At 36.7% G+C, this 24,946-nt stretch overlaps 1 protein-coding gene and 1 long non-coding RNA gene across 18 annotated transcripts in view; both read left to right on the top strand.

Annotated features, from left to right (window-relative positions):
• The window catches only part of LOC121028722 (uncharacterized), a 19,014-nt gene extending 5,859 nt beyond the window's left edge, over positions 1-13,155 (top strand). Inside the window, exon 3 of the long non-coding RNA XR_005789403.1 lies at positions 12,623-13,155. This is a non-coding gene — a long non-coding RNA (uncharacterized LOC121028722). The remainder of the gene's footprint in view (positions 1-12,622) is intronic.
• Positions 1-24,946, top strand: part of PPP1R9A (protein phosphatase 1 regulatory subunit 9A) — a 323,453-nt gene that overhangs the window by 62,033 nt on the left and 236,474 nt on the right. The gene's annotated exons all lie outside the window — the stretch shown is intronic.

Genomic DNA, 24,946 nt, shown 5'->3' with positions numbered 1-24,946 from the left:
ACGTTTATTTATTTTTGGGACAGAGAGAGACAGAGCATGAATGGGGGGAGGGGCAAGGTGAGGTCTTATGATAGAAAGCTTGTTTGGGAAATTATCTGTTATCTGGCAAGGATGGTGATGTTTGGTGTTGTCCAGGGCAAAAAACTGAAATACTCACTAAATTATCAGTGACGTAAAATTATATGAAATATTATTATAGTATTGTTTATTATGTTGGATTGTAATGATTTGAACTTTAGTGAGCCATGCATAATAAATTATCTCTATTACAAACAACATGTTTTTTTTTTTTTTTCAACGTTTATTTATTTTTGGGACAGAGAGAGACAGAGCATGAACGGGCGAGGGGCAGAGAGAGAGGGAGACACAGAATCGGAAACAGGCTCCAGGCTCTGAGCCGTCAGCCCAGAGCCCGACGCGGGGCTCGAACTCACGGACCGCGAGATCATGTCCTGGCTGAAGTCGGACGCTCAACCGACTGCGCCACCCAGGCGCCCCACAAACAACATGTTTTATTCTTAATCCATATTTCGTTTTGACTGGTCATGTTGATGTATATGTATGTATTCAATGAAAGGGGTTCTGTGAAACAATGATTAAGGCTCTTTTAAGTCAGCCTTAAGGAATGTTTTACCTTGATGGGATTGCTGTTGTCTTGAGTGGACTTGAAGATATGGAACCTCTCATTCATTCCATTATTTCACATGTATTTACTGAGTGTCTACCATGTGTCATGTTCAATTCTAAGTACTGGGAATACTGCAGTGACCAAAACAGATATGATTCCTTCCCATGTGTAGCTTATATTCTTGCTGGGAGTACAGAGAGAAAACAGTAACCGATAAGTAAATATATAGCATGTCTGGATACATTGTGAAGGTAGATCCCATTTGGCTAACAGATTGGCTGTGGTGTGTATGAGTTTCAAGGATATCATCAGCAGAGATTTTGGCTTAAGCAAGCAGAAGTATGTAGTTGCCTTTCCTTACTTTGAGAAAGACAGCAGGAGATGGGGGTTTGGAGGTACTGGTGTAGATCAAGAATTGTTATTATGTATTAAAGTTGAGCTACTTGTTAAGCATTGGAATTGAGATATTCAATAGGCAGTTCAGGGAAGAAGTCTGGGTTGAAGATAGAAATTTGGCAGTTTTCACTAGAGAGTGGATATAAAAAAAAGAGGTCCAAAGTATGAGCCTGGCGCACTCCAAAACTGAGGGATTGGGTAGATGAGGAATCAGTAGATAAGACAAAGAAGAGTAGCCAGTGAACTTCGAGAAGAACCAGGATAGTCAGTACCAAGTTAAACAATGTTTTAAGAAAAAGGGGATGATCAGTTCTGTTAAATGTTATGTATGGTTCAACTAATACAAGAACTGACCACTGATTGAGCAACATTGAAGACAAGTCCTTTTCATGTGAGATGGAGACAGAAGCCTGAGTGAGGTGGGTTCAGGAGAGAGTTTAAAGGAAAGAAACGAAAGCCAGATATACAGACAATTGACAGTAAATTCCAGAGGGCACAGAGGCAGCATTTCAGGAGCTGAGGAAAAATGGAGGAAGGGACAAAATCTGGCAATACAGAGTGCATCATGGGGATGAGAGACCAGGTGGAGAAGAACAGCCGGGTTCCTTGGGATTCTTGTAAGGGTGATTGATGTGAAGTGGAACACAGGGCAGGATGTGTTCAGCTTGATTGTCTTCTAAGTAGATTGTGATGCAAAGCCACAGAATGTGGAGGGGTAGGGAAGGGTGGGTGTTTGGCCAAGATCACCTAGACCTCTGGGTTACAGCCTTGATCTTGGCCAATAAAATGGTTTCTTATAGAGCTCTAGCTTACCTGAGATTGAATTGTGCCAAAAAGACAAACTGTGGCTATCTAGTAGATAAAGAGCCTGTATGTTTTAAATCAAGTTGTATTATAAAATAGACTAGATTTTTGTATGGCATGTTACTAGCTGTTGAAAGAATAAATCCTTGAAAGAATGAATAAATGTTATGGGCTCTCCTTTCAGTAAATTTCTTATTTACTGATAAATAAGTTTAGGTGGGAATAGTATTTTTCTTATACATTTACTCCTTTTCTCAGAAGTTGCTTAAAAATCCTACATTGCCACTTTACTCCTCAATATTTTTTCTGTCTAGGTCTTTTTTACTCATTTTAATTCAGTGAATGTATGCTGAGTACTTCTGTCTGAAATGCACATATTTACAGGGAAATCATGGCCCAGTGTCAGTATTCTGAGTACTATTTCAACTTTTCAGTTGAATTCTAAAATTTCTATAAATTCTAGACTAATTCATTTTTCAGTATACATTTGACTTAGGTGTTGAGAGTAGGGAGGGGTTCCTCTAAAACATCAAAATTTGTAATGATAGAATTTGAGTTATGTTAAGTTTATGGAGCTTTCTGGAAAATTTCTGCAGGAAAAAACAATTCTTTTACTATTAGAATTTGCTTATTTGAGTAAACTCCTATTTCCTAAGTCAAATCTCTTACTTTTTTTTTTTTTTAAGTTTTTCAGCCATAAATTGCATTAATTCCCATTTAATAATGGCCAGGCATATTCTATATGTCTCCATCACCAAGTGTTTGTAGGACGCCATGGCCACGAATCAGTGCTGTCTCATGTGAATTCTGTCGGAGGTCTCTCAATGGGATGTGTGGTTTGAGTGTGTCACCCTTATGTTTTCACTGAAGATAATAAGCACTGATGTTAAATGCTATTTAGCAAGTGGATACATAGGGTTGACAGTAATTTTAGGTTACCTAAAGATAATGTCTTAAAAAATTTTTGTTAGAAAGCTGTTTTCAGTTGACTTGCAGTTACTTGTAATCTGTTATTATCAAGGTCATCTCATGGAGCCTTCCTAAATACTCACCGAACCATGTATAGTTGTTACCTCTTAATTGTCTACAGAGGAAATATAAAATTCGGTTGTGTCTTAGGTGGAAGGGTGAGGGTCATCACTCAGTTTTGTTTTGAATGGTAATTGTGCAGCTCTCGTCCATATCCTATGGCCAGTCATTTAACATAGGGGAAGCCAAATTCTAGCTTGTTGTTATGTAGTCATAACTCTCAATTATCTAATAACAGGAAGACAGTAGTAGTTGGGTGTAATTTATACTGGTTGACAGTGTAAAAATTATTATCTTTTGGCTGTGGAAGACCTTTTAGTACCTACCAGTGAAGATTGAAGTATTAGATCTGAAAATTAATACTTGTGAAGAGCCACTGGTGTAATTGTTTAGATCAGCGTATTTTCAAAAAATTTGACCACAACTCATAACTCATAGTAAGAGTTCATTCAATGTTCTAACCTGGTGCACCATCTCACACATTTCTGTGTGTGTATATGTATGTTGCGTGCATGTATGCAACTGTTGTATGTGTGCATATAGTGTTGAAAGTTATAGTATATGATAGGTGATATATATACTAATACATATAAAGTTTATATATAAAATATATATATGTATGTATGTGTATAAGTGTTAACAGTTACAATATATGATTGGTGATAAAAGTTTATATATATAACATATATATATAAAAGTTTTGTGAAATATTTAATCTTCGCACCATGCAGTATGTTAGAATATTTTCATTCTAATTAATTTTTGAAAAACATACTGTACGTGAACTAAGTTGATTTCATAACCCGTTACTGGGTCATGTCTTGTCTACTGGAATAATCCTGGCCTAGCTGATCTGTTGAACTGTGACAGTGTACGTAAAAATAACTTTTTTGTTTCCGGTTCTTATGAGAAAGGTGGTAGAAGTATTAAATGTTTGCTAGAAGTTTACCGATCCTATGGAAGTAATCTTCACCATCAGATAATTTAAGAAACACTTCGGACAAAGTTATTTATTCATGCAACTGATCTTACTGAGTGGCAGCTGTGTGTCAGGCCCTGAACTAATCACCTCATATTCTGAGGTGAGGAAACAAAGGCTGTCTCTAGCTCGGAGGAGATTGCTGTGTAGTGGAAGAGAAAATAGACACATATAAATTGCCATGGAGCTCTGAGAGAGAATGATGGAAGACGGTTGCCTGCTCATAGTTTTACTCGCCTTATTTGTGTACAGTTGCAAGAAGGAAAATGTCAGCTAGAAGCTGAGGTTTTTGGTCCCAGAATTCTGATCCTATTTGTCAGGTCGGGGGTACTCTCCTCTCTAGATGGCCTCTGAGGCAGGAGCTCTAATGTGCACTTTTTAAAAAAACTTATGCTATTAAAAAATATTTTTATTTTTGAGAGAGAGAGAGAGAGAGAGAACAAATGGGGAAGGGGCAGAGAAGGCGGGGGACAGGATCCAAAGCGGGCTCCTTGCTGACAGCAGAGAGCCTGATGCGGGGCTCGAGCCTGAGAACAGATAGATCATGACCTGAGCCGAAGTCCCACACTTAAGGCACTGAGCCATCCAGTGCCATATATGATCTTTAAAAATATGTTCTCCCGGGGCGCCTGGGTGGCGCAGTCGGTTAAGCGTCCGACTTCAGCCAGGTCACGATCTCAAGGTCCGTGAGTTCGAGCCCCGCGTCAGGCTCTGGGCTGATGGTTCGGAGCCTGGAGCCTGTTTCCGATTCTGTGTCTCCCTCTCTCTCTGCCCCTCCCCCGTTCATGCTCTGTCTCTGTCTGTCCCATAAATAAATAAAAACGTTGAAAAAAAATTAAAAAAAAAAATATGTTCTCCCAAAAATAAATATAAACGTGACAAGCAATAAAAATAAAGTAAAAGAAAAGTATACATTCTATACAAAAGTCAGAACCATGAATCCCTTCTGTGAATAATATTTTAATCCACCTGTGACAATAATTTTAGTATTTTACTGGAAGAGAGAATGAAATCAGGTAGGTAAACATGAAATATTGGAGAAGCAAGAGAAAACAGACCAGGTCCTTTTAGAACTTGAGCAATGGAACAACAGCTTTAACTAAAAAGAGAGTGACAGTAGTGGTAAAGGCAGGGCACAAACTTGAAAGAACCTATGTAACATATCCAATATTACTCAACTACAAAAAGGTTATTACTTTCCTCTCTATCTACCTATTTTTCCTGTTGTATTTTTTATCTGTTGACCTCAAGTCAGTTTCCACAGCTTCAAAAAATTCCAGGGGCAACTGGGTGGCTCAGTCCAGTTAAGGGTCCAACTTCAGCTCAGGTCATAATCTCACTGTTTGTGAGTTCGAGCCCAGCGTCAGGCTCTGTGCTGACAGCTTAGAGCCTGGAGCCTGCTTCAGATTTTGTGTCTCCTTCTCCCTCTGCCCCTCTCCCACTCACACTCTGTCTCTCTCTGTCTCTCAAAAATAAATGAACATAAAAAAAAGTTTTTTTTAAAGATTTTATAGTCCCTCTTCCATTGAAAACTTAAAAAGGGCTATCCCTTCCCCTCCCCCACCTGCTAAATCTTATTTAATATTATTTTTCTCAAAACTTTCTCATAGACATCCACATATAGTAGAATTAAATTGGAAAATAGGAAAATTTTATGATCCCATTTCATATATAAAAGAAGAGTATAGGGAAACACTCTCATTCATGAGAAATCCTCTTCTATAATAGCTACCATTTGTAACAACCTCAGTTTTACTTCATGTCTGCTATGGAAAATATTAAAAGCAGAAAAGGTGTCCACATTAGAATATATAAACACATGTATATACATATAATTACAAATATGTTAACCATGGTAAACCACCTAACAGGATTTTATGTGAAAGTGATAAACAGAAGGGGTGCCTTGGGTAGCTCAGTTGGTTAAGCATCCGCCGTCAGCTCAGGTTATGATCTCTTGGTTTGTGGGTTCGAGCCCCGCCATCCAGCTCTCTGCTGACAGCTCAGAGCCTGGAGCCTGCTTCAGATTCTGTGTCTCCCTCTCTCTGCCCCTCTCCCTGCCCCTCTCCCTCTAGCGTTCTGTGAGTGTGTGTCTCAAAAATAAACCTTAAAAAAATTATAGGGACACTCGGTTAAGCATCCAACTCCAACTCAGGTCATGATCTCACCATTCCCGAGTTCAAGCCCCATGTCAGGCTCTGTGCTGACAGCTCAGAGCCTGGAGACTGTTTCAGATTCTATGTCTCCCTCTCTGTCTCTGCCCCTCCCTCATTTATGCTCTGTCTCTCTCAAAAATAAATAAACATTAAACATTTTTTTTAATTATAAAAAAAGAAAATACTCAACAGAAAAGGAAATTATTTGTCACACAAAGCAAGAAAATCCCCGAAAGAAAATGATCTTTAAAAATATGTTCTTTATATGATCTCTCTTCATATGAGAGAGAGAGAGCGTGAGAAAGGGAGGGGAAGACGCAGAATTCAAAGCAAGCTCCAGGCTTCAAGCTGTCAGCTCAGAGCCTGACGTGGGGCTAGAACTCACAAAGTGCGAGATCATGACCTGAGCTGAGGTCAGACGCTCAACCAACAGAGCCACCCAGACACCCCTAGAATGCATACCTTTAAAAAGCTGAGGTTTCTACAACCCAAGCACCCATTGATAGATGTATGGATAAAGAAGATGCGGTACACACACACACACACACACACACACACAATGGGATATTAAAAAGAATAAAAAGCCATAAAAAAGCATGATATCTGGTCATTTGTGACAACACTGATGGACGTAGAGGGTATCATGCTAAGTGAAATAAGACAGAGAAAGACAAATACCATATGGTTCACTTACATGTGGAATCTAAAAACCAAAACAAATGAACACACACTACACAAGTTAAATAATGGACCAGATTTATAAATACAAACTGGTGGTTGCTAGAAGGGAGGAGGTGGGGGAGGATTGAAATAGATGAGGGAAAGGTATGGACTTCCAGTTATAAAAGAAATAAGTCATGAGGATGAAAAGTACAGCCTAGAGAATATAGTCAATAATACTGTAATAACATTGTATAGTGACAGGTGGCAACTACACTTATGTGAACTTTGCATAATGTATAGAATTGTTGAATCACTGTGTTGTACATCTGAAACTAATATAACATTGTGTGTCAAACATACTTCAATTTAAAATGAGCTAATGCTTCTAGTTTTAGATAATTCTGATTTGTCTTTCTAGAAATTGCATTGCCTTATATGTAATCTTTAATTACATATAATTAAAAAGTATTTTTAATTATATGTATCAGTTACTAAAAGTATCAGTTACTTTCCAGCCAGATGTAAGATGACCAGTAGGGTTTGAGCATCAGCCTTTGACTTTGAGTTGTTTTCTTGGCTGGATATCACTTGAGCCACCTTCCTTTTATCCATGAATTATAATAACTGGCATTAATAGTCTGGTTCCTTGGTGACTTCAAACTGAGAAGCCAGTGAGATTTAGTTGTATAAGTAAAATATCTGCAAATGGGTAGAACTTGATAAGATATCAACCAGAAGACAGTATCATGTAGTTGATAAAGTAAGGAATTTTGAATTTTGAATTTTTTTCTCTTTTAAACCTAGATCTGACTGTGCCTCTGCTGTTTGTGTTAAATAAAATAGCTCATTTTATTCAGCAGAGCAATAGGATTTCACTTTGTTTAAAAAATTGTAGGAGCACCTGGGTGGCTTAGTCAGCTAACAAGCGCCCGACTTCAGCTCAGGTCATGATCTTGCAGTCCGTGGGTTCGAGCCCTGTATTGGGCTCTGTGCTGACAGCTCAGAGCCTGGAGCCTGCTTTCAGATTCTGTGTCTCCCTCTCTCTCTGCTCCTCCCCTGCTCATGCACTCTCTCTCTCTCTCTCTCTCTCTCTCTCTCTCTGTCTCTCCAAAGTAAATAAAAATGTTAAAAAAATTTTTTTTAAAAAATTGTAAATTCAGTAAAACTATAAAAATAGTTGAGGATTTGGAAATTAAAACTTATTAAGAAAATCGTATCTTAGCTATAGAAACAGTAATACTCTTTTTGTATTAAGTATGAGAACAGGAGAAGAGATATTTTCTCCAGTAAAAATGAAGACAGGTTCCTATCCTTTGAGCTGGCAGTCGTCTATTTATACTATGTAAATAATCCAAAAGAAGAATATTCTTTGTAGCATTATTTATACTAGTGAACATACATATCTTACCCTTTATATTCATCCTTATCCTAAAGCGTGACATTTACATATCTTTTCTAAATGCTATATTTTATAATCAGCAAAAGGGATATGTATGGAATTACCATAGCAACATGGGTCATGTAAAAATGTTTCACACAATAAAACTCATACCACTTATGTATGAACCATTTTTAAATTCTCAAATAATGCCCTTACCTTCTGAAAACATGTTTAGGATAACTTTTTTCCCTTTTGACTTATTTGCTACCTTTTTACCAATTGCTTCTTATTACATACCTTTGTGTTGTTATTCAGAGTGCTAGGTTTACTCTTGTAAAATATTAATTGTCTCTTGAAGTACAGCTCTCTTATATTCTAAATTATTTAATATTTTAGCTTAAAGGTGAGGAAACCCATCCTTACATGTATAAGTTTTTGCGTGTTGGATTTAAAAAATTGCTAACAGTAAATACTTCAGGTGGGTCAGAGGTTCATTACTCTTGACACTTGCGGGCAAAAAGCCTAGGAATTTGTCATCTGTGTATTTCCAGATGGGATTCTTACCTTCTGATATTTGGTCTTCATAAGAACTAAAATGCCAGTGGGGCGCCTGGGTGGCGCAGTCGGTTAAGCGTCCGGCTTCAGCCAGGTCACGATCTCGCGGTCCGTGAGTTCGAGCCCCGCGTCAGGCTCTGGGCTGATGGCTCAGAGCCTGGAGCCTGTTTCCGATTCTATGTCTCCCTCTCTCTGCCCCTCCCCTGTTCATGCTCTGTCTCTCTCTGTCCCAAAAATAAATAAACGTTGAAAAAAAAAATTAAAAAAAAAAAAAAAAGAACTAAAATGCCAGAAAATTTTGTTAGAAGCAGATGTTGGGAATATGTAGATATAACTCAAATGTGTATGTAGTAATTCTGGAGGAAAATAGCTCAGTTAAAACAAACAAATAAAAATCAAGAATATTAGAGTCCCTTTATAATTTGATTATAGGACCTTCATATCTTTTCATATTCTAGTATTTATTTTAGATGTTTGTAATTTAGCTGTTTAAGAAGAAACTTATCTAGTTTTTTTAAACATTGCTGGATAAGAGGCTACCTCAGTTTTGTAAATTTTTTTTTAATGTTTCTGAATGGTGTGTATTTAAGTAGTGAATTGGAGAGATGAGCCCATTTTTAGCAGATCTTATCAGATTAGAAAGCCAGGCTAAATAATTCCTATTGAATATAAAAACGGGATTTAAGTATCTGAATTATGTGGGTAATTATTTGTTACATTTTCTTAACCTTTGTTGTAAACAGTGGAAAAGTTAAATGAGAAACTCATATTTTATGAATTTTAAAAAACTTTTTTTTAATGTTCATTTATTTTTCTGAGACATGAGCCTGGGAGGGGCAGAGACAGGGGGAGACACAGAATCCAGAGCAGGCTCCAGGCTCTGAGCTGTCAGCACAGAGCCCAATGCGGGGCTCAAACTCACAAGCTGTGAGATCATGACCTGAACTGAAGTCGGACGCTTAGCCGACCGAGCTACCCTGAGAAAATTCTATTTTATAAAAAAATGAGGGGAGAGGAGCGAGGTGAACGGAGAGAACACAGAATTTTTAGGGCAGTGAAAATACTCTATGATATGATGTGTCTGTGGGATTCTGCATTTGTCCACATCCATCATATTCCAAGAGTAAGTAAGGTAAACTATGGACTTTGAGTGATCATTATGTGTAGGTTCATCCTTGGTAAAAAATTTACCATTCTGGTGAGTGATGTTGATAATGGGGGAGGCTATGCATGTGTGGGGGCAGGGGGTTTATGGGCAATCTGAATACTGTCTTCTCAATTTTGTTGTAAACCTAAAACTGCTCTTTAAAAAAAAGACTTTAAAAAATGAAAATAGGAAATTACGGGTCAAAATATATGTTGACAGGAAACCATTCTTTAGGTGTAAAGTAGAATAGTTGTAACTCAAATCCATGTACTTTTCCTTATCCTAACATCTTAGAGTGATTGACACTCTGCCTCTCCACCCCCACCCCCTTGGGTGCTGGGGTATGAACCCATATTTCCAATATTGCATAACTCCTGATTTAGGCAGGTATTTTCTGTGCTTAGCTGTTCAGTACTTTTAAATTTGCATTGCATGTTTTAGGTTATTTACTTCTTTGTAAAAACTAATGATTAAATATGGTGATCCCTTTGACTTTACAAGGGGAAAGAATCAAGATAAATATAACCCCCAAACAATGGTTATCTCAATTTTAAGGAATCTTTTAGTCCGAGTTTTCAAATTTTAGCTTGCATCCAAATCACCTAGAAGACTTGCTAGGAAATATTGCTGGCTTATGGGGCACCTGGGTGGCTTAGTTGGCTAAGGGTCTGACTCTTGGTTTTGTCTCAGGTCATGATGTCACGATTCGTGGATTTTGATCTCTGCTTTGGGCTCTGCAATGACAGTGTGGGGCCTGCTTGGGATTCTCTCTCTCTCTCTCTCTCTCTCTCTCTCTCTCTCTCTCTCTGTTCTTGTGTCGTCTTCCTGTGCTCTCTCTCTCAATCTTTCTCAAAAATAAATAAATAAACATTAAAAAAAAAAAAAGAACAGATTGTTGGCCCTTCTTCCCAGATTTTCTTATTTAGTAGGCCTGAATGTGGCCTAGAATGTACATTTCTAACAATTTTTCAGGTGCTGCTTCTGCTACTGCTCTAGATGCTGCTCTGAAAAAGACCCCTGTATTAGCATATGTACTATACAACTCTAAGTTTCAAAAAAAGATAAAATCATCACTCTTATATGATGTACAACAATGAGTTTTCTATGTCTTGAACACATATGAAGATATATTTAAATCATAATGAAGAGGGAACGAGGCAGGTGTTATAACCAATTTAAAGGAGAGGTCAGAGAAATTAAGACTCGTATGATATAAGGGAACATTGACATGAATTTACAAATGGACAGGAAATTGGCCTTTTCTGTTTGGAGGAGTAAACTGAACCTCTCCTAGACAGAATGTAGACAAGAATAATGTATTTGGCTCTCAGTTACCTATGACAATCAGTTATCAACAAGTTACTTGGAGTTATAAAATAGCTCAAAGTCAATAGGAGACTAGAATCAGATACCAAGGCAGGGTGTGCCCAACAAAGTCCATTTTTCCATTGGAGCACACTGTATTGTTTTTTCTCATCCTCAATTTCCTTATAGTGGTTTATTGTAAAACTTGCTCTTACGGTAGTGTTCACCTTTTTAACAAACCACCCAGGTGATTCTGAGGCTCTCTAAAATTTGTGAGCCATTGGGGCGCCTGGGTGGCTCAGTCGGTTAAGCGTCCGACGTCGGCTCAGGTCACGATGTCACGGCTCGTGGGTTCGAGCCCCGCTTTGGGCTCTGTGCTGACAGTTCAGAACCTGGAGCCTGCTTCAGATTCTGTGTCTCCCTCTCTCTCTGATCCTCCCCCGTTCATGCTCTGTCTCTGTCTCAAAAATAAATAAATGTTAAAAAAAATAAAAAAAAATTTGTGAGCCATTAACAGAGTAAAGACTTAATATATTTATAACACTTATTTACTAAATCACACGTTTTCTCTCATTATACTAAAGTTATTTTGTATGTGGGCAATTCATTATTTGAAAAGTCTAGGTCAGGTTGCTCCCATTAGCTGAAAATTTTAACCTATTTATTGACTGTAAAGGACCTTAATACATGTTTATGTAATAAAGTAGTTATGACATGTTTGACTATAATTAGGAAAAGGCTCTGTTTTGATCCGTTATAAAATGTGTTTCACAAACCATTTGATTAATAAAAATATTAAACATTTTAGTTGAAGATCTTTAGTAGGGTGTATCTTAAATCAACATTTTTATACATGATAAAATGTGTCTCATAATTCTAAAAGGACCCAGTTATTTTAAGAGGCCAGGCAGTGTAATATAAAGAGTGCTGAATTTAGGAGGTCAGGCATGGTCTTTTCCCCTTTTGTAGCTAGTAAGTTATAGAACTAGTAATTAATGATTGTGGTGGGAACATAAAGATAAATGCATCAAGGCTCTTGTGATGAGGGAGTTTGCTTTATGGACCTCAGTTTTCTCAAGTACAAAATTGGGATGATAGATTGAAACAAGATTCAAGATCTCAAACACTAACGTTGTGTGACACTTTGGATATTGTACAGTGGAAATCATTAAGTGTGTGCTGAACTATAGTTCAACAGTAGTCTTTTTCACTTTCCCCTTTGCTTTTCAAAGCCTGATTGGTTATATATGGTTCCTTTTTTAAGTAGTTTTGTTAAGTTATAGTCAATGTCCAATAAACTATACATGTTAAAGTATTCTATTTGGTAAGTTTCAACATAATGTATATACCTATGAGATCATCACAACAATGAAGATAATGAGCATATCGCATCCAGAAGTTTCTTTGAGTCTCTCTATAATCTCCCCCCTCCCACTCCAGGCAACTACTGAAATGCTTTCTGCCATTTTAGACTAGTGTGCGTTTTCTAGAATTTTATATAAATGGGATTATAGAGTATGTGCTCTTTTTTTGTCTGGCTTTTTGTTCAGTGTACTTCTTCATGTTGTGCACTAATCAGTTCCTTTTTTAAAAATTGCTGAGCAGGATTCTCTTTTATGTTACACCATAATTCGTTTATCCATTCACCTGATGATGGACACAGGGATTGTTTCATTTGGGGGCATTACAAATAGGGTTGCTATGATATGTGTGGATACAAGTTTTTGTCTAAACATACACTTTTCTTTTGAGTAAATACCGAGGCATGGGTTGATTGGATCATATGATAGGTGTGTGTTTAACTTTTTAAGAAAGTGCTAGACTTTTCCAAAATGCTGGTACCACTTTACATTTCCACTAACAGTGTATGAGAATTTCAGTGCCTTTACTTCTACACCAGCACTTGATGTGGTCAGTCTTCTTAATTGTAGTCATTCTAATGAATGTGAAGTAGGTTTTCATTTGAACTTCCCTAGTGACTAATGATGTTGCATATCTTTTATGTGCCTTTTTTTCTTGCCATTCATGCATCTTATTCTGTGACTGTGATGAAGCATTTTCCTAATTCTTTCTCTTAAGTTTTAAAAGTTCTTTTAAAATATATATTCCAGATACAAGCCCTTTATCAGATACATGCTTTTGCAAATATTTGCTTGTCCTTTTATTCTGTTAATAGTGTCTTTTGGATAGAAGAAGCCTTTTAATTTTGAAATCCAGTTTAGTAATTTTTTTAATGAATTTTTTTGTGTCATATTTAAGAAATATTTGGTTAACCTAAGGTCACAAAAATATTGCTGATATGTTTTCTTTTTGATTTTGATAGTTTTTGGTTTTCCTTTTTTTTTTTTTTTTTATAAGTTTATGTATTTACTTTGAGAGAGATTAGGGGAGGGGCAGAGGGAGAGGGAGAATCTCAAGCAGTCTCCATGCTGCCAGTGCAGAGCTGGACGTGGGGCGCGAACCCAAGAAACAGTGAGATCATGACCTGAGCCCAAATTAAGAGTCAGACACTCAACTGACTAAGGCACTCAGGTGTTCCAGTTTCTGTTTTTACTTTTAAGTGCATATTGCATTTTGAGTTAATTTTATATATGCTGTGAGATATGTTCTTTTCTTGTCATATGGATATCCAGTTGTTTTCTACCTTTTGTTGAAAAGACTCCTCTTTTGCTACTGAATTGCCTTGTCAGAAGTCAGTTGTCCATATATGTAGGTTTATTTCTGGACACTGTTCTGTTCCACTAATTGTCCTGTGTTGATGCCAATACCACATTGTATTGATTACTGTAGCTTTGTAAGAAGTCTTAAAGTAAGAAAGAATTAGCCTTCCAGCTTGTTCTTTTCCAAAGTTGTTTGGCCCTTACAGGTACTTTACATTTCCATATGAATTTTAGAATTAGCTCATCAGTTTCTACAAAAGAGCCTACTTATGTTTTGATTTGAATTATTTGAATTTATACATCCATTTGAGGGGAATTTAAATGTCATGTTACTGAGTTTTCATGAACAAGCTGTAGCTCTTCATTTATGTAGGTCTTCTTTAATTTCTCTGGGCAGTGTTTGTCATTTTCAGTGTACCTTCCTGCAGATCTTTTACCAGATTTACCTCTAAATATCTCATATTTGTACTTAGCTTTTTGACCATTTGATACAGTTATAATGCTGGTTTCATGTCCTTATCTATCATTTCTAAATGATAGATGTCATTTAGACATTTAGACATCTAAATGATGTCGATTGATAGACTTTTCTCAGCATCATGGTTCAAATTTTCCTGCTTTTGCGTTTCTGGAATCTTTGATTGGATAAGAGACATTATTGGGTGCTAGATATTTCGGTATTCTTACAAATATTCTTGAGCTTTTTTTCTAGGATGCAGTTATTTGGAAACAATCTGATCCTTTTGGATCTCTCTTTTAGGTGTTTGTTGGGTAGGAGAAGAACAGCAATTAGCACATGGCTCATTATTCTTCACTACTGAGGCAAGGTCCTTCTCAGTGCTCTACATCGTGCCCAGTAATTATGTTTTCCAGTCTGTCTGGGACACTGGATATCTTTGGGGGGAAAATACCTTGATCTCATTATACATACAAATATTAATTTGTGATGGGCCATACGAGATTATAGAATATTTTCATTGTCTGAAGATAGGAAATAGTTTATTATGTAGGATATAAAAACGCGTAAAAAATTGATAAATTGGGTATGATGAAAATTAAAATCTCATACAAAAAGCATTGCTTAAAAATGAGAGTAATACTAGAGACTAGAGAAAATATTTGCCATACATGTAACTTTTTTTCTCAAAAAAATGTCTTTAATGTTTACTTTTGAGAGAGAGAGAGAGAGAGAGAGAGAGAGAGAGAGAGGCTTTATGAGTTGGGGAGAGGCAGAGAGAGAGGGAGACACAGAATCCGAAGCAGGCTCCAGGCTCTGAGCTGTCAGCACAGAGCCTGACAAGGAGCTGGAACCCACACTCTCCAAGATTGTGATCTGGGCCAAAGTTGGATGCTTAACCGACTGAGCTACCTAGGTGCCCCTGCCATACATGTATCTGATAAAAGACTTCTATGTAGACTATTTTAACAACTCCTACAGCTGCTTTAAGATTTTATCTTTATCACTGGTTTTCAGTCACGTGATGTTGTTGTACTCTGGTGTGCCTTTCGTTGTGCACATCCTAATTGAGCTTCTTCTATTTGTGAATTTATTATTTTTATAAGACTCTGGAAAATTATTAGCCAGTATTTCCTCAAATGCTTTTCCTCATCTTTCCCTTTTTTCTTCTTGATTCTAATTACACGTACATCAAGGCTGTTTAATATTGTTCCACAGGTTGCTTAGGGTCCATTTTTTTGCAGTCCTTTTTGTTTTTTTCTCTCATTTTGGTTAGTTTCTGTTGCTATGTTTTTAAATTTACTGTTATTTTTATTTCAGGTATTGTGCTTTTCATCTCCATGAGTTCCATTTTTTATGCCTTCCATTTTCCTTTTTATCATACTTTGTTTTAAATAAATACTTGAGCCTACTCATATACACTTTTAAAGCTTCCTTTTTTGCTAACTGAATTATCTTTTACATTTTGGGGTCTGTTCTGTTTTCTCTTTTTCCCACCTATTTACGGATCATAGTTTTATCATTTTACTCATGGTCGTGCCTGGGATTTTTTGATTGAATGCTGGATATTGTGATGTTAAGCATCCAGATTTTATTGTGTTCTTTTAAATTTTTTGGAATTTGTTTCAGGTAGCAGCTGAATTGTGCTTTAGCTTGTATTTTTGAGGTTTTTTTCAAAAGCTTTGTTAGCATGGGTCTGGTGATGCCTTTATGTAAGCTAGTTAGCCCTACTTCTAAGTAGGGGTGTTCAGTGAGTTTCTCCACTCATTGTCTCTCAGACCTGGAAGGTCTCCCAGCCCAGTGAGACCACTGGGAATTACTTCGTTTACAGCTCCGCGGTCCTTTGCCCAACCGCATGGTGTTTTCCTCCTACATATGAATAGCTTAATGGGCAGCCACAGACTCAAGGGGCCTTTGTGCAGATTTCTGGAGCTTTTTCTCTGCCAAGCTCCAAACTGTCTGGTATTCTGCCCCACAGACTCCCATCTTCTTTAGTCTCCCCAAATCTTCTTTCTATCTCTTCAGCTCAGTGAGACGGCCATTATTACTGTCAGGCAGTTCCCTTCCCTGCACTCTGTTATGGAGAGTCCTCCTGGAAGAGGAGTTTCACTCATTTGTCTCTTTTTCTTCACTCATGGATCATAGTCCTGGGCTAGCTATTGTCTCCATGCCTGAAAAAATATCTTTTTTCCCCCAGTTTTCTAGTTGTTTATGATAGGAGGGCATGATCAGTTCTACTTATTCCATTATGGCAGAAGCGTGACAGTTTCTGTTTTTACTAGAAGTATTTATTGCAATCATGATTTTGAATGAATGTGATCTGAAGTTATTTATTTTTGCTGTTTTCTGGGTAATTTTTTTTCAGCAGCAGAGCATCACCCCCACCCCTCCTTTTTTTTTTTCCTGAATGAAATTCTACACAGGATTCCAAACACAGAAAATAGTTAAAACTTCATCTGCTCTCATTTAAGCGAGGATTGGATCTGGCTTAGTTTCCACCTAACCCTGAAGCAGTCTTGTACTCCTGAAAATAAAATTTGAAGACCAGTGAACTATTTACCTTTCTCATTTTACATATTGAGGAAACTAACTTCTAGAAGGGTCAAATGTTTCATCCTAAAGTAATGAATCTTAAACTACCTTGCTCATTTTTTCCTAGCATTTGAAATAAGATCTCTTATATCCAAACTTAATGTCTTACTCTCTTTAGGTCAGCCTGATTGAAAAAAACAATCCCTTTGACTTTGAGCCGTTTCAGCATGAGATTCTTAGAGAACTCCATTTTTTGTTAACCTTTGTGTAGTGCACTGAGCCCATATGGGCTCTATTGTAACTTCTAGCTGTTTAAACAGTCTTAGAATAGTTTATTTTAAAACCAATTCAGCGTTTTGGTTTATTCTGCTCTTTCAATACTTGTGTATGTTAGATTTCTGCTTATCCATTTTGCAAGAAGTCCAGATGAAGATGGCCACGTACAGATGTTTTATTCTTCCCTACTCTTTCAATTATTGTGCTTATGTTATTTAATCTCCTGGAAACTACTTGGACTATATGCTAAAAAATGCTGTACTTTGAACTCTAAATAGTAGATCATTGGCTGTGACCTTGAATTGTTGGGGAAGTTTTCATATTGAAGGAAGCTGAGTGTCAACAGCTTGCACTGTATTTCTTGGCAGAAATCTGCTTTGTATGCACCTGGGGCTGCCTGCAATCAGAATCTAAGAGCTTACAGTTTTAATTATTTCATTCTGAAATCCACTCTGTGTTTCTTCACTGCTTTCTTAGTAGGGTCTATACTATAGAAATGGGACATCACCACAGATGGATGAGAAGTAGACAGGTAGAATAGATGTGACATTTGTCCATGCTTTCATCTGCCGGTTGTAGTTAATATTGAAGGATTGTGTTGCTGCTTTTCTGTTCTATTTTTTTCTTACTGAAAAGGAAATCAAAAGAAAACACCAAATAATTTATTTATGCATTATGTCCTTGTATAGTTTTAGAGTTAAGATTTCCTTTGAGACACATTTGTAGTGACTATTTGGGGCTCAATGAATATTCGTCCAGTGACCAAATGAACCAAACCCAATAAACCCAGCGAACATCCCCAAAGAAATTGTTGATGATGTGTAACTAGTTGTGTCGCATTACTTTACAGAGTAAGAAGAACATGATTAGTCTTTGGCAAAACCAGTTGAGTTGCCTTGTCTTTTTATGAAGGCTAATCATGCCATGTTGATATAGCTCTTCCATGAGAAGTGCAGGAAAATTTCCTTTCACTCCTCTTCGTGTACTCAGTACCCTGCATAGGGCATTTGCCACCAGTGGTGTTCAGAAAGTGCTTATGGAATGAGACAGTAAATCTGTTCTGTCACATTTCAGTGTGCACATGGGCGGGCTTGGCAGATTTTGAGAAAACTTTTTTTCACAACTGTAATAATCTCATGTTAATTTTTGTGTGTGCACTTCACATACACATATATTTATTTTCTAATTGTAGTATGTATCAATAGCCATTTCCTTTCTAACACTGATTAGAAATTTTGATTAAAAATCATATTTTTAATGTAGCATTTGATGCTTTTACTGTGTACTCTTCTTGTATTCTACATACCTTGAATTTATTTAGTTTTGTTTTCCTTTTCCCAGGTGATAACTTTACACCTATTGGAAATAACATTTGGTCGTGTTTTGACTGATAACTAACATTTATAAAAGAGCAATTTAGGAGGGATTTTCATGCATGTTCTCTTGTTTGCTGTCTCAACTTCTTTATAAGATGGGTAGGTAGGTAAAGCAAGTGAGACGGGTAGGTTAATTATGTGTTTCAAAGTTATACAACTAGTTAAGTTGCAGGATTGAGACTTTGAGTCATTGTTTCTATTGATTCTAACTATCTCTGGATATTATGTTTTAAAAAGTACATAATCTATTTGTTTTACTTAACTTTTATTAGGATCAACTTATAATTTTGATTAAAAAATGATAAGGAGATGACACTCAGTGGAGATAATATAATTTCAAAGGCTGATTCTGATATATACATATATAATTACATACATATATTATATATGTATATATTTTACGTATGTAATATATATTTAAATCTTATTATTGTAATTCTCTTGTTTCGGGCTCTGTGTATTTACAACCTCAGTTCAGTAATTTGTTTCTGATATAGGCAGATGGTGAGAAAACAGTGATTCCCAGATCTGTTATTACTGCTGTGGTAACTTGATGTTTTACAAATAAGAATTTTGACTAGTGGGAGGCTAGTCTGAAATTCACATCTCAGGAGGCCCATATTGTTTAGATTTGGAAGTGTACTTGCACTTGAATTCAGAAAGTCTGTTGTAAACAAAGATTTGGCCTGCATTATAATTAAAATTTAAATCTTTATGTAGCTATTCCTTTGAGCAATTAAAAATAAAAAAAAATTTTTATACTTTATTTTTGAGATTGAAAATTTGAAGCTTTTTAAAAATGGTCTTTTCCTCTCTCATACTGAATAAGCCATCACAATGATAGGCATGCATTTATATATGAAGGCAGAAAAATTGGAAGTCAAAAGGTATTAAATTTTGCAGTGAGTAAGAGCCTCTGTGTCATATAATACATTGGAAATAATAAATTCTGAGATTCTTAACATATCTAATTGCCCTGTGACTCCCACAATGAATCCTTGTATAAGGGGATTAAATGATGCCTTGAGGAACTTTATCAACATTTAAAACCAGTTGAAACACAAATTTTAATTTGATTTATTAGCCTTATTTATTTATAATTGTCTTTGATTTTCCATATTTCCCATATTTTTGATTCGTGTTTTTTGTTTATTGGTTTTACTGCCTTCTGAATATTAAAGTCTACCTATGTTGGAAGTTTTCTAAATGTTTTAAAGACAAATTCATTAAAAAATTTATTAATACCATTAAAATCTTGTATTAAGCTCTCATATTCCAGAGGCATATTTGAAAAATAAATAAACAAAGGACACTTTAGTGTTCGTTCTGAGTGACATTAATTCTGGTGTGTCTCCCCTAAAAGTTAATCATTGACAAAATTATTTGAAGTATTTTAGTATTTTTGTGAATGTCACAAGCTATGCTTTTTAGAGAAGAGAACTTTGTAGTGTCTTCTCTGCAGTGATTGTAAAGTAGTCTCATCTGTGGTAAATACTGAGGTTGATTTTTTAAGGGGGATATAGCTGACTCTTCAGAAAACTTTGTGGTGTGAAAATTGGCGTTCATACCCAACCTTACTAACCCCCAGTGGTTAAGGAGAGGGCCCAAACTGTCAAAAAAAATATGCGGTTAAAAATATATGACCTATAGTATCTTAAGTATATGAATACTACTACAAAATGACAATATTACAGAATAGGATTTCTTTATACAAGCATGCCTCATTTTATTGTGCTTCCTTTTATTGTACTTCACAGATATTGCGTTTTTTTTTTTTTTTTTTTTTTACAAATTGAGCGTTGTGGCAACCCTGCATCAAGCAAGTCAGTTGGTACTATTTTGCAACAGCATCTGCTCACTTTGTGCCTCTGTGTATCATTTTGGTAATTCTCACAGTATTGTATTGTATTGTATTGTATTGTATTGTATTGTATTGTATTCTTTTAAGCTATTTATTTTTGAGAAAGAGGGTGTGGGAGAACAAGTCGGGAGGGGCAGAGAGTGAGAATCCCAAGGAAGTCCCACTGACAGTGCAGAGCCAAGTGCGGGGCTTGAACCTATGAACCATGAGATCATGACCTGAGCTGAAACCAAGAGTCAGACACTTAACCTACCGAGTCACCCGGGTGCCCCAATTCTTGTAGTATTTAAACTTTTTTATTGGTTATTATATTCGTTATGGTGATTTCTGGTCAGTGATCTTTGATGTTATTATTGTTATTGTTTGGGGGTTCATATTAGACTGTGAACTTAACTGATAAATGTGTTCTGACTGCTCTGCCAACTGGCTGTTCTTCCATCTCTTTCCCACTCCTCAGGCCTCTCTATTCCCTGGGACACAATATAGAAGTTAAGCCTATCAATAACCCTACAATGAGTTATTCCTTTCACTTGTATTCTGCATGTCCAAGTGAAAGGAACAGTCACATGTCTCTCACTTTAAATCAAAACTAGAAATGATTGTGCTTAGTGAGGAAGGCAGGCCAAAGGCTGAGAAGGGCCAAAAGCTAGCCCTCCTGTACCAAATAGAGATCCAAGTAGATGCAAACAAAGAGTTTTTGAAGGAAATGAAAAGTGCTACTCCAGTAAACACATGAATGATAAGGAAACAAAATAGCTGATTTTGTTATTGCTCATATGGAGAATGTTTTCATGGTCTGGGTAGATCAAACCAGCCATAACTTTGCCTTAAGCCAAAGCCTAATCGAGAGCAAGGCCCTGACTCTCTTCAGTTCTCTGAAGGTTGAGAGAAATGAGGAAGCTGCACAAGAAAGTTTGAAGCTGGTGGAATTTGGTTCACAAGGTTTAAGGAAAGAAGTGCTCTCCTTAGCTTAAAAGTACAAGATGAAGCCCCTAATGCTGATTGGAAGCTGCAGCAAATTATCCAAAAGTTACAGCTAAGATAATAAATGAAGGTGACTACCCTAACCAAGAGACTTTCAGTGTAGATGAAACAGCTTTATACTGGAAGAAGATGCCATCTAGGAGTTTCATAGCTAAAAAGTCAGTATCTGGCTTCAAAGCTTCAAAGGATAGGCTGACTGTCTTATTAGGGGCTAATGCAGGTGGTGACTTTAAGTTGAAGCCAAACTTCAATGGCCAAAAAGCCATTTCAAAAATCCTAGCGCCCTTAAAAATTATGTTAAATCTGCTCTGCCTGTGCTCTGTAAATGGAACAGCAAAGCCTGATGATTACAGCATGGTTTACTGAATATTTTAAGCCCACTGTTGAGACCTAATGCTCAGAAAAAAAGATTCCATCTAAAATAGTACCACTTCTCATTGGCAGTGCATCTGGTCACCCAAGAGCTCTGATGGAGATGTACACTGAGATGAATGTGGTGTTTATGGCTGCTAACAGCATCCATTCTGCAGCCCATGGATCAAGGAGTAATGTTGACTTTGAAGTCTTATTATTTAAATACATTTTGTAAGGGTATAGCTACAATGGATAGTGATTCTTCTGATGGATTATAATACTCTCACTCTGGGAGGGTAGTAATTACAATATCTCTGGATGGGAGAGTAAATTGAAAACCTTCTGGAAAGGATTCATCATTCTAGATACCACTAAGAACATTTGTGATACATGGGAAGAGGTCAAAATATCAATATGAACAGGAGTTTGGAAGAAGGGGATTCCAGCCCTCAAGCATGACTCTGAGGGGCTCAGGACTTCAGTGGAGGAAGTAACTGCAGATGTGGTAGAAATTGCCAGAGAACTAGAATTAGAAATGGAGCCTGAAGATGTGAGTGGCTGCAATCTTATGATAAAACTTAAATGGACAAGGAGTTGCTTCTTATGGATGAACAAAATAGAAAGTGGTTTCTTGAGATGGAATCTGCTCCTGGTGAAGATGCTGTGAAGATTGTGACAAATGACAACAAAGGATTTAGAATCTTACATAAACTTAGTTGATTAAACATTGGCAGCGTTTGAGAGGGTTGGCTCCAAATTTGAAAGAAGTTCTGCTGTGAGTAAAATCCCATTAAACAGCATCACATGCTACAGAGAATTGTTTTGTGTGAAAGGAAGACTAATCAGTGCAGGAAGCTTCATTGTTGTCTTATTTTAATTGCCACAACCACACTAATCTTCAGCAACTATCATTCCGATTCGTTAGCAGCCATCAACATTGATGTAAGACCTACCTGCAAGAAGATTATGACTTGCAAAAGCCATCAGATGATGGTGAGCATTGTTTAACAGTAAAGTGTTTTTAAGTTAAGGTTTGTAATTTTTTAAACATAATGCTGGTGTATACTTAGTATAGGCTACAGTATAGTATAAATAAAATTTTCATATGCACTAGGAAACCAGAAGGTTCATTAGACTCACCTTACACACAATATCTGCTTTATTGTGGTGGTCTGAAACCAGACCCACAATATCTCCGAGGTATGCCTGTAACTTTGAGAGTCTTACATGTTGATGTGAATAATATTTCACTTAAGAGGGCTTTGGAGGCAGAAGTCAGGAGATCTGGTGGTTTATCCAAGTCCTGAAAGTCCTAGGAAAGAAAGGAAGCAAGGAGGAGTTGAGAGGTAGCTGGGGTGGGTATCTAGTAGGGCACCTGAAGATTGGAGTAAGCTTAGCCTTAGGGAACCTGAAAAAGGTGCTAGGTGCCTGAAATCAAAGGACAGTCTAGCTGGGGATTCCTGTTAGGGGGACACAGTGATCTTCAGTGAAAATTAGGAGTGCAGTTTAGACCTGAGAATGGATTTGTGGGCTCTGAACACAGAGTTAATAGGAAATATACAGAGTTGAAAGCTATTATGTGGCCTAAGATCAGAAGTAGAATGATCTAACAGGATTGAAAAGTGAAAGAGGAAATTCACATCTCCTAGGAAAAATAGAACAATGGGGGTCAGAAAGAAATCAGGGCAGATTTTCATCCTGAGTCAGCTAATTGAATGGCATTTGGGTGTCTAACTTACCTGTATATAGTTTATGCTCTTCTGATGTCCATACACTGTAATGAAAGTGTTCATCTGAATTTACTCAGTATTCGTATTCCATTAGTGTTAGTTACAATGACTAGTAAAATGAGTCAGGCTCGTAACTCCTTGGATAGCCACATTGCAGTAGTATTCAGTGGTTATGTCTGTGGGAATCTGATCATGAGGCCTTTTGATTGGAGAGTTGCCTATGTTGCTTACAGAAACCCCATCAGATATATGTAACAAATAAATGTTTCAAAAAGTGTGTAAGAGTAATAAGCAGAAAATTGCATTTTAAAAATGTTGAATTATTCAAATTTCTTTTTTATCCTTAGGATTCATGAATAATTATATTAGTAAGGTGCTATTCTTAGTTATTCTTAAAACAATTGTTTTCTTCTGTTTTCAGTAGTCAGATTCAATCCTTTATGAAAAACAAGTAATTATTTTTATGTCTCAATTAATGTGAAGAGTCGTACATAAAATGTAGGTCCACAATTGTCTCTAAAATGAACAAGGATATACAATTTCCTGGTTCTGTTAGTTGTTACAAAACATGGTTACTCAGCTGTTATTCTGCTTCCTTATTGATTTAAGTGAAATCATTTAGAAATTAAGGTCTACCGTGTGAATGGAAAAACATGATACTTTTCAGGATATATCCCTTCAATTTGAAAACTCTGATGCAGAAACAAAAATATAACATCTGTTTATTCCCTCGATACTCGAACAAAAATCTTCTCTTTTGATGAGAAATTCTGCCTTTAATCTTTATATATATTTTTATAGCAATAATTTAAAGTAGGGAGAGGCAACTCTCAATTCCAAACATAGGTCAGATACTTCCTGATTTGCTTGACTTATGACATTACTTTTCAACCTTGGCTGCTCTTTAGAATCACTTGGAGAGCTTCTTAAAATTATTATGTGGTCTCACCCCCAGAAGTTGTGATCTATTATTAGTCCGGAGGGGGCTTTGAAATGTTTGAGTTCTGCAGGTAATTCTGATGTATAGTCAGAGTTGAGAACCACTGCCTTGGAAACATTCAGTTGAACTTTCTTTGTCTTTATATGAGGTCAGAAAGGGACAAAGGAAAGGAGTGACCTGTAGCATGAGCTTCACATCTATGCTTATTCCAAGATCTCAAAATAAAGCAGCAGGTGAAGAAGCCCTGGGGTTTACATCCTGTGCACCAGGGCACATAGGCTAGTATGTGGTTCTGGAAGTAATGTTTTTGAATGTTGCAGCGTGGTGGCATGTCTTGCCAAGAGTGATGGAAATGATAGATTATTTTTGCTTTTCTGGTTCTGTTTGACTTTGAGTAAAAAGTTGACCATCTTTTGCTTTTTTAGCATTTTAGGAAAAAAAAAAATTATTGTGCCAAGAGTACCGGGTAGTCTGTCAGAAAAATATATGAATAGAACAGAGATGTGTATATCATTTCAAACCAAAGAAATTTAAAAGCATTCCTTTTCGCTTTTTGGCTAAGTTATGGCTGGGCAATCACTGGTAGTTTTGTAAAGAAATTTATTTTAACACAGCATGAGAGCCAAAAAAAGCTACTCTTGGAGGGAGAGGGAGAGAGGACACACGTGGGTTATAGTGTATCTCTTTTAAAATCTGTGAGAAGGGTTTAAAATCTTTAAAGAAAGCTTACTTT

This window comes from Herpailurus yagouaroundi, unplaced genomic scaffold, assembly GCF_014898765.1.
Source record: "Herpailurus yagouaroundi ecotype Mexico unplaced genomic scaffold, PumYag 100, whole genome shotgun sequence".
Classification (NCBI taxonomy): Eukaryota; Metazoa; Chordata; class Mammalia; order Carnivora; family Felidae; genus Herpailurus; species Herpailurus yagouaroundi.
Note: the sequence above shows the minus strand (reverse complement) of the source record. Positions and strands in the feature narration are given on the sequence as shown.